The sequence below is a fragment of the Anopheles coustani genome, chromosome 2 (genome assembly GCF_943734705.1).
Source record: "Anopheles coustani chromosome 2, idAnoCousDA_361_x.2, whole genome shotgun sequence".
NCBI lineage: Eukaryota > Metazoa > Arthropoda > Insecta > Diptera > Culicidae > Anopheles > Anopheles coustani.
In genome coordinates, this window is record NC_071289.1 from 31401163 (window position 1) to 31410972 (window position 9810).

Below are 9810 nucleotides of genomic sequence, written 5' to 3' on the forward strand. Positions count from 1 at the left end.
TCGACCATTCGATAACAGTACACCAATTATGCATGCAAATATACAATATTTCGAAAATCTTTTTTATAATTGGTTACAATCACTCGTATATCAACTATTTTTGTACCTTTTTCGACTGAACCAGACACTCAACGTCGTCAAATTTGATCGATTCTGCACTTTGGAGCTCACTTCGTTGCATAGAGAAAATGTTCCTTGGGCGAAAGTCAAAACTCGCTCGGAGCGTAGGAATTGGTCTCTAATTCTCTCTTGTATGTCCCACGAGATCACTTCGAAGTCCGATCGACGATCGTACGCAAGTTGTGCTCAACAGTCCTAACTGGATTCGACACTGCTACGTAAAATTGTAGGACAACTCGGTTTAAAACATTAACAGCCAATGTAGGAAATTATATCAAAAGTTGGCTATTAGTTTTGCATTTTAAAACAAACTCTGCCCATCACTGCCAAATCAAATTTCTGAGGCTTTTTAAAGATTTGTTTCAGTCACATAAATCACAAATATTCTGCTAATAATAGTATGGGAAAACATTATCAAACAAATTTATTATCGATCTTTCTATCTCTATTTTTATTAAAGTAATAAAGTGTATTAAAAGTATCTTGCATATTAAAAAAAACAAGAGAATTTCAATTCAGAAGGCGTTAAGTAATAGATAGCGTATGAAAGGGTTTTCAACACTTTAGTTAGATATGTACAGAGCCCGTTAAGAAAATGAATTTGTACATCCCTTAAATATCATTCAAATTGAAAAAAGTTCACCCTAAATGCAAAAATGCATGTTAGAGATTTAAAATAAAACAAGTTATATTAGACTAAAGGCAAATTTTTTCATTTACTGTGGCCTATATGAATTGAATTAGTTCATCCCTACCTATCCTACCAAAGGAGGCATTTATCGTTCTCCAATTATAAATCGTTTTCTCTAATAGGTTTTCGATTAACTTTACATAACTAATCTTTCTCCCATTGCAAGCAGCAAAAACCTCTAAACACCGATCCACAAACAGATCGCACCACGGATAGGCGCGAGAAACAGAATGAAACCGATGCAGCTGGCGCGATCTTATCAACCGCTGCTGAACAATATATTAATCCCCGTTAAGCTTATCATCGCCACTTACGACAATCGTCAATTTCTTCGCCACCTTGGCCCCGTTGGTTGATTTCCTCCCCTACCCCCTTGGGCCCCCACCAAACCCTTCGCGCTCTAGTGACAGATAATTCTTCCTTCAATCACGGCGTATAATTTAAGGACGCAGTAACGGTGGCGCAGAGGCCCGGAACGGTTATAAGTACGGTAGCCGGTCGCTCCGGTAGTTGCGGTGAAGGAAGCAGTAGAAAAGACGGGCGTTATACGAACAGGAGAACACGTCATTGATGGGAATATTTATTGGCAGCTTCCCCGAGGGCATCCCTCATCTCATGCCAAAGCCGTCGCCTTCAGCGCCAGCCAGCGCCCGGAATGGGTATGATTTGACAATCGCTTCCTGGGCACCGGCGGCCACCGGTTTGGTGGGTCAGTTTGGTGGGCACTTGTGGTAGAATGCGGGAGAATACAAACTAGCATTCCTTGGTGTTGCTCGTACCTAAGGGAGCCCAAGAATCGCGCGTCGAATCGGCTGGCCAAGAATGTTGCTCGTGCGAGGTAGCTTGATGCAGGCTGTCAGATTAGCACAACATACTGGAGTATAACCCACACACACACACACACATGCACACACAGCCGGGATCACATAAGTGCGCCTGTTCTTTGCCCTTTTTGCCCATGCCATTCTTAACGCACCTTCTTCCTGGGAGAAACGTTCTACAACCTAGTTCAGCTTCCGCATCGTTCGAGATGTCCTCCCGGAGGGCGCCTCGCACCGTGGAACGGGCCCAAATTGTACGTCAAATACAGTTCTCCTTCTTCATCTTCGCTTAAGAGCACATTGATAAAAACGAGCCAAAGGGATGGCAAATCCGTTCGTGGACCTTCTTGGCTGATCTCGCAGCGCAAAGTGGAGAAACATTCCGGCATCCAACCCCGAAAGGCGTTCCTTTATGCGCGCAATCTGCCGCATCGATCGGACGCTTATCGCCGCACACGTGACCGTCTGTGCGTGTAGGTCGGATCGCGTGGAATCTCTTCCTGGTTCTGGAGTCCTCGGTGGCACTCCGGAGACCCATTGTCCGCCCGGGAACTCGCCGCCGATGACGAATGATGTAATCTTCCTCCCCGCTTTGGCCTAGAAAGCGACCACGCAAACCTGCAAACGGAAGGAAATGCGTGGAATGTGGGGGATATTTTCTCACCCGTTCCGAACCGGATTCTCCTCGCGGGCTTCGCACCAAAAACCGGGGTGGACTGGGCGGCGCGAGAAGAAGCGATTCTTTTGCGATACGATCGAAGGCCGACCGTGGGTTCCCTTCCGATACAACCCGATCGATATCCTCGATGAACGGGATCTGTAATTCATTGCCGGGTTAATCTGTCGCGTAGCCGTGGATTTAGCCAGGGATGCGTCCACCAGCGTCGCACGAAGGGTTGGATCAGTGGCCGGAATGAGTTTGTGAATTGCGTTCCGAGAGTCCCACCGGCATTCATTGGAGAAATTCTTCCCCAAACTTCATTCCAAGCAGTCACCACGGTAAAGGATCACCCGGGCTAACCTTCTCGCCACCGAAACCAGGATCATTTGAATGGTCAAACCCCGCTACACATTCGATCCCATCGAAGCAGCACGTCCGATGGCCAGTCCTCTGGCAGTTCACGAAGGAGAAGATGTCCACTCACCGATAAGCGCCACGCAGAACCTGCGGTCAGTGATTCATTTGCCGACTGGGCCATTCGGTGGCTCACCCGTTTGCTCACGACCGCTGCTTATCTTTTCATTTAAAGCTTCCCGCTTTTCAGGAGTCGACCCCAGCGACTCCGGCAACTCGAGGCCGCTGAAGAAACACGTCAGCTACATCTCATCACAAGGCGCAGGTTCCGGCTATCGGAGACGCTGGATCGCGAAACATAATTCACCGTCCCTCTTTCGGCCAACGTGTGCGCGTGTGTTTATGTTTTTTTGCGCTCCCTCGTGCATTCAAATTAATTTCCAATGCACTTGCTACCAACAACTGCACATTCCGTTTGCACAGAAAAGAACGGTTTGGAAACCGGATGGGAAGGGGATTCGGGAACTGGGCAGTTAGATGCGGGAATGGCGGGAAAACAAGTCTCCCCGTTGCATATCAACCCTTCCTTTCCATTTTCCCTTTATGTTTCTCATTCCAAGCCGATGGAAAGCGGGATACGCATTGATGAACCAATGGACATTCACTACCATCCAAGTTGAAGAGAAAAACGAGGGTGGAAAACGATCGCGCCATTTTCCCGGGCACAAGGAACTGTAGCTCGGTTTGGGTTAAGGACGAGGGAGAGCTTCAAAAAAAGGGGATGAAATACAACAAACCAACTGAAGCAAAAACCGTCTACCGTCATAAGCACGGGAGAAAGCGGTGCTGGTCAGTGATGCCGATACGATCTCACGTGGAAAGTAAGGTTCCCCGCGCTTGCACAAGATGCTGGAAAATAACTGGGGAGAGCCGGGGAACTGGGTGAAATATTTTGATTAACTTCACAGCATCGTTGCGAACGTGCGAGGACTTCCCAGCCGAGAATGTGTGTTTGCACACCAAGCATGCGCACATGTTTTTCTTTTTCGAACGGCAGCTTTCCCGGGGAAAATGGTCTGCGCGGAAGAAAATGAATGAATTGAACCGCGAGACCAATGAACCGCCGGTACGCGCGATTGCAAACGGTCGATCGGGAGTTGGACCGCGAAGGACCGATCGATCGATCGATCGATTGTCACACACAATGTGTTGCACAAAACGCTTAGCCTTCGGTTTTCTTTTCCACCTGAAGGGTGATCAACGTTTTGGATTGCGCCAATGAATTATGCAAGAAACCTGCAGCTTTGGACACATTTGGCAATAAATTGTGTAAAGCATTAAAACATGCCAGTAGACAGTAAAAGAGAAATATGCTAACGCGAAATGTAGTAATTTTGGAGATAATTTGTTTACGTTGAATAAGATTAAGAAATCCTTTATTTAATTACTCGTTTGTTGTTATTAAAACATATGTTTTTACACTTTTAAATTTATTAAATTTGATAATGTGTTCTTACAAAAAATTGCATCTTAAATGAAAAGAGAATCAAGTAACAAAATTGTATATTCTATACTAACATATTAATATGAGTAAAGCATATAGCCGCGGACTTCGTAATAATCGATAGTCTTCTGTAACATACGTAGTTACGATTGATAGTAAAGCAGGTCTTAAATCCCGGAAATATTGTACCACCCTGTTGTACAAATACTGATATTTTCGTCTAACGAAATAAGTTGTATCTTTTGTATTGCTACCATCATTTACATCTATTTCATAATTTCTTATAGAAAATTAAAGAAATATTTTTCACTTTTGATAATTCTTATTATTTACCGTAGAAAAACGCAAAAAATATACAAAAGGCATAAATCTATCCGTTAGATCAAAATGAATGAAATTAATAGACCAAATATGACACCTTTATGCTTGCATTTGATTTGAGAAAACATTTGCAACCCTATAATAAACGCAAGGCGCTCGCCAAGAAGTGTCACTTCCTTCTGTCGGACAACTTTCCCTTTGTCGTTTCCTCAATCATAGGCTTCGAAATTAGTTTCCCGACTCACAACCGCTCACAAAAAAAAAAAAACTGAGAAAAAAACTAAAACAAATCACACTACTTTCCATAACCACAGTCTCCGGTGCACTGCACAGGCCATAAATCCCTATACTTATGCGTTTTGCTGGCCAAATCGAATTTTCCCGCCTCGCCACGCTCCATCGAACCACTACGCAATTAGCCAGCGCCAGAAATAAACCGCGGGCCCCAAATGAAAACGCCTAATCCTTTCGCCTCGATCGTCCCACTGCGGTGTGGCTCCCGCCGAAATGATCGCCGTCTAATGCTAACGCAATGGTGTGCTCCCGCCGGGCCCTACAATTAACCGCCGAAAGATAATAAACATGGGCCCCACAAGGTGGTGAATTTTTTGGGTCTTCTTTCACTCCGGTGGGCCCCGAGATCGGGACGTTTGTCAATCGTCATCAGTCAACCGAGCGGCCGAATGACGGAACTGTTCGGCCATTCTATTTCGCCAGCGCAAGTCTGCGCACTATCAGAGCGTGGAAAGCATGAAAAAGGACCCCGGTGGGGTGGCGGTTGATGGCGGTGCTTTCACCTTTATAATCGAACCGCCTCAAGAAACTAGGCAAGGTGAGTGGGGGAAGGAAAAATGTAAGCAAATCAGCACGCAAAGGAATGTTGTATGTTACTTCCCGCAATATCCGCAATAACTACGATATCCCAACAGAGAAAACGGAAAACCATAGGCAACAATTAACGCACGCAGCGTTGCGTACGTTTGTCGATTTCCTCTCACGCACTTTACGTGCCCCGGAATGCATATGCAGAAATCGAACTGCAACGGGAAAAAGGAATGCGAACGAATTATATGCATTTTAGAGCGTGCTTTCGAATCAAATGGCATAACGGTTAAGGAAGGAAAATTCTACTCAACCAACGTGGAACGCCTTCTCGGCCTTTCTTGAGAGTGTAAATCTAAAATTAATTTTGAAATATGATTTGCTTAATGTTTATTTCAAAGCAGGATTTGCTAGACACAAATATTATATAAGTGCTTTATGCCTAATCTAATATTGGTGTTGATAATAACAAATGGCTATTGGTTAAGGTACAATAAATTAAAATTAATTTGATTTGATTGATGGTCTCATTGATGGGCTTTACACTATAGAACAAGATTACGCTTAGAATCTATTGAGCTTATAAAACTCAGAAAACATGTTTAAAAGAAAAATATTTTTTTGCATATTTAAAAATATTTTAAATTCAACATTTGTCAAGGAAGTTTACATTTATATACTGAGTAATTTAGTTCGTTCAGAGAGACGCTATTGCCTGAGATTAAATTACACTAATAGGAAAATTATGGGAGTAAAAGGAATTCAACCTGGGTTTAAAACTGTGAAGTACTAAGAGTTGGTATTTATACTCCGCATGTAGTTTGTTGTTTTCTGATTAAGAATGCCAAAGTCAGTAAATTTAGTTATTATAGGATAGGATAGCATAGACGAATTTAGTAGTCTATAAAACCGATAAAAATGATGCTTGTGCTTTTTACAAAAACGAATGATCGCGTCTAGATATATAAACATACCAATCCTCCAATTCAAGTTAAACTGTTTTGTGTTTAGTAGCAATCAATGTATAATTAATAGGAATAAAATTTGTTACTTTTATAGCTTGTTTTAACGAGTTTTAGTAGTTTTACTTAACAGATTAGTTCAGCATATTTCTTATCAGCAATGCTTTTACTTTCACGTCACTAGCCCTATTTCGAGTTATTTACTTGAAAGGTAAAATAAAATACCAAAACTACAGCCAATAGTAAAGTGAAAACCAGATTCCGTTTCCAGTGAGCTTTACATGAATGCGCATGAAATAAATATAAAGTTAAATTACATTGCCCTGCCGAACAATTGAATGACACCGGAGTTTTGTGTGTCGCTGGAACTGTACCGATTCCTAGTGTCCAGCATATGATGGGGGTCGTACAATCTGGCGAATCTGGCACGAGCCATGCCCGGCACAGGTTTCACATTACAGCTCCGACTCGAGTGACAGTTGTGTCTCTCGGTGACGGAGAGAAGGGATGGATCCCCGCCTTGGTGGAGGGCGAGGGGCGAGACATACATACATCATAACGCATAACGGCGACAAGTGGTCAATTCAATGAAGCAATTAACATAAATACCGTTGCCCATATACGTGGAACGCCACGCGTGGTCCGGGTTCGCCACGGCACGTGACCGAGAACCGAGTGAGGGTTGGCTGGACGACTGGATGACCGAAAAACATTGTTTTCGGACATTTGTAGTTTCTTTTTCCCGACCGAAGTTTCACCGCGTTGGAACGGAGGGATGACATATTCGCGCGGGTGGATGAGTTAAATGCGTCCAGCTTGGATCATTGTTTCTCTTTTACTTTAAATCAAAGAAAACCCTAGAGAAAGGGAAGAAAATCATCGAACATACAAATTTTGGGGAACAGTCGAGTACGTAAAACGCGGAATCACTACTGTTACTTCCTTGAACAACGTTCGAAAATTCGTAACTGAATAAATAAATCAAATCAAACAAACCTCCTCCTGGGATGCAACGGAGAGAGGAAAGCCCATGGAAGGGTTACTTGGAGCGGAGCAATGGTGAACATGCACAACATTTTCGGCCACAACTGCTTGCGTTGTGTTTCCAAGTTTTCTGATGGCCATTACGTTTTTTCATCTGTTTTTGGTTTCTGTTTTAAACTGTTAAACAGGGTTAACCAAAATGGTAGAGCGTTTATTCTAAATTAGAGTCCCCTCCTGTTTAACCGAGGATTTAATTGTCTCGTGTGTTTTTAGTTTTTACTTTATGTTGGGACAGACAGTTGGGAGAGGATTAAGTTGTTTTATGTAATTTTCTATATCAAGTTGAAGTGTCCATAGGGTTAGCATCGAATATTGAGTATGACAATACCTGATATTACGAAAGGCTTACCCCCAATGTATAATATACCGTCTTTCGGTCATATGAACTCTCTGTGAACGTTATACCATTTTTTAAATTATCTATTTATTATGAATAGAAACCAAGTACAAACGCTATACAAAAACAATTTAATGGTATAATAATTTAAAAAAAATACCATACGTTAGCAAAAACTTGAACTTTAAAACCAACGGGATATAGTTTCAAGGCTGGCAAGGCATCGGGATGCTGCGGGGTGGCACGATCGGCGCCGTCATTGAATTTAAAATTCATTCGTTCCTACAAAACAATAACAACACTTTCTTGCCTCACTTCCGTCAGTGCGTGAGGGGACGCCTGGAGTGGTTGGGGAATATGAACGTGAACGCCCATACGCAACGCGTGCCCGCGAGTGCAATGTTTACGTCTGTGTCTCACGAAAGGTTAGACTCGGTTCGAAAAAAAGGAAACAGAACAAACACTAGAGAGCCAAAACCATTCACTACACGGCCCGGAAGAGGAGGGGCGCAGGGGAGGAGTAATAAACCTCGGCCAACCCTTAGATGGTTCCTTGTCACCTACCAGCGCCGCCAACCCGCCCCGCTTCCCAGGGCCAAATGGGCCGGATGGAACGTTGGTCTTTCATTTTGCGTATGCAAAATTATGCAGAGAAATAAATCATTCATTGGCACACTGGCTCGGGCACGGTCGGTAAAAAGGGTTCGGTCGCGGGAGAGGGGATGGAAATTGCGAAAAGTGTCACCAAGCCTAAAAAATATAATAAAAATTGATGCAAGCAAATCCTCCTAAATGGGGGCGTCTCTTCGGCGTGATGAAGAATTCCTAACGGGAAACGTTTCGACGGAGAGGAACCAAATTATTCAGCCCACACCGCACCTTCTTCGAAAGTGTCGTTTTGAGGTTGATCACCTAATGATGATGCTGATGATCATGATCAGCATGCTGGCATAGGCAAATTTTATATGATCACCAGGAAGAGCACATCAATCACGAGCTCGTAGCAAACTTTTGCCAACGACGAAAGAAGAAAACATGTCGCCTCTTTAGCGCAGGCCAACCCTTATTAATCCTCGGGTGAAAATAAAATTGAGCAGATAATCCTTGAACGTGGCTCTTCGGAACAGGACAGGCAAATCTCGACGGCAGCGATCGACGTCCTGCTGCCAACAAGCACACATCTTCTTGACGCTGATTGACAATCGACTGATGGACAGATGGACGGACGGACGCGTCTCGAGATGCCTTCGAGGATGACCGTTATTTGCATGCTGAAGAGCCTTTCCGAAGAACGCCGGAAGAAGAATCCTCAAATTATCTCATTAGGAGTATACCGTTTATTCCTCGAGGATACCCTTAGCATTGTAATAGTATCATGATAGGGCTACTTATGACAAGAAAGCTTATTGCTTCTTACCGTTCCCGTTTCTTTGATCGTTTATCTTCAAAACGACATTTTAAATGATATTACAGGTTGTCTGTTGTTTAGCACATAAATTGCTTTCTTTCTGTTTTTGTTCTTTTTTAAGAACTCAACCTATGAACCTTAAACAAACCAAGATGATTTTGGGTTTAAATAATTTAAAGAAAGAACTAAGCAACTTTCGAAAAACACGAAAAATAAGACAAGGGTTTTCAAAACACCAGACCAAACATTGATTTAAACTATGTACATCACCAGAATAAAGCCAATAAATGTACTTAATGTTTGATTTGCAAAATATCAATTAATAAAGAATTTATTATTTTTTCTAAACTGAACTTTTATCGATGTTCTGTACCAACACCTTTCGCTTTGCGAAAAAATCGTATGATATCAAATCAGATAAAACGTGATAAAGTTGTTTAAAAATGTAGTTTTGAATTTTGAAGAATTCGTTTTTAGTTTGAAAATATAATTCTCTGTCTTCGAGACACTGAAAAAGAGAATCGAAAATACGTAAAATTGATCCCCTGAGCTTTTTCTAGCTAGAAGGCCATGACATTTTTGTTAATATAGTAGAATTAATGATTCAAAATCATCAATGTAGTTCAAAACTTAAGTAATTTTATTCAATAGATTAAAATATTTTTTCCGGTTTAAGTATAATTTATCATTTTTATCAACAATTTTGATGAACTCCATGGTCGATGTTTTTTTTTTCGTTTCAAAGTTAGATGAAACCTCTAGCTA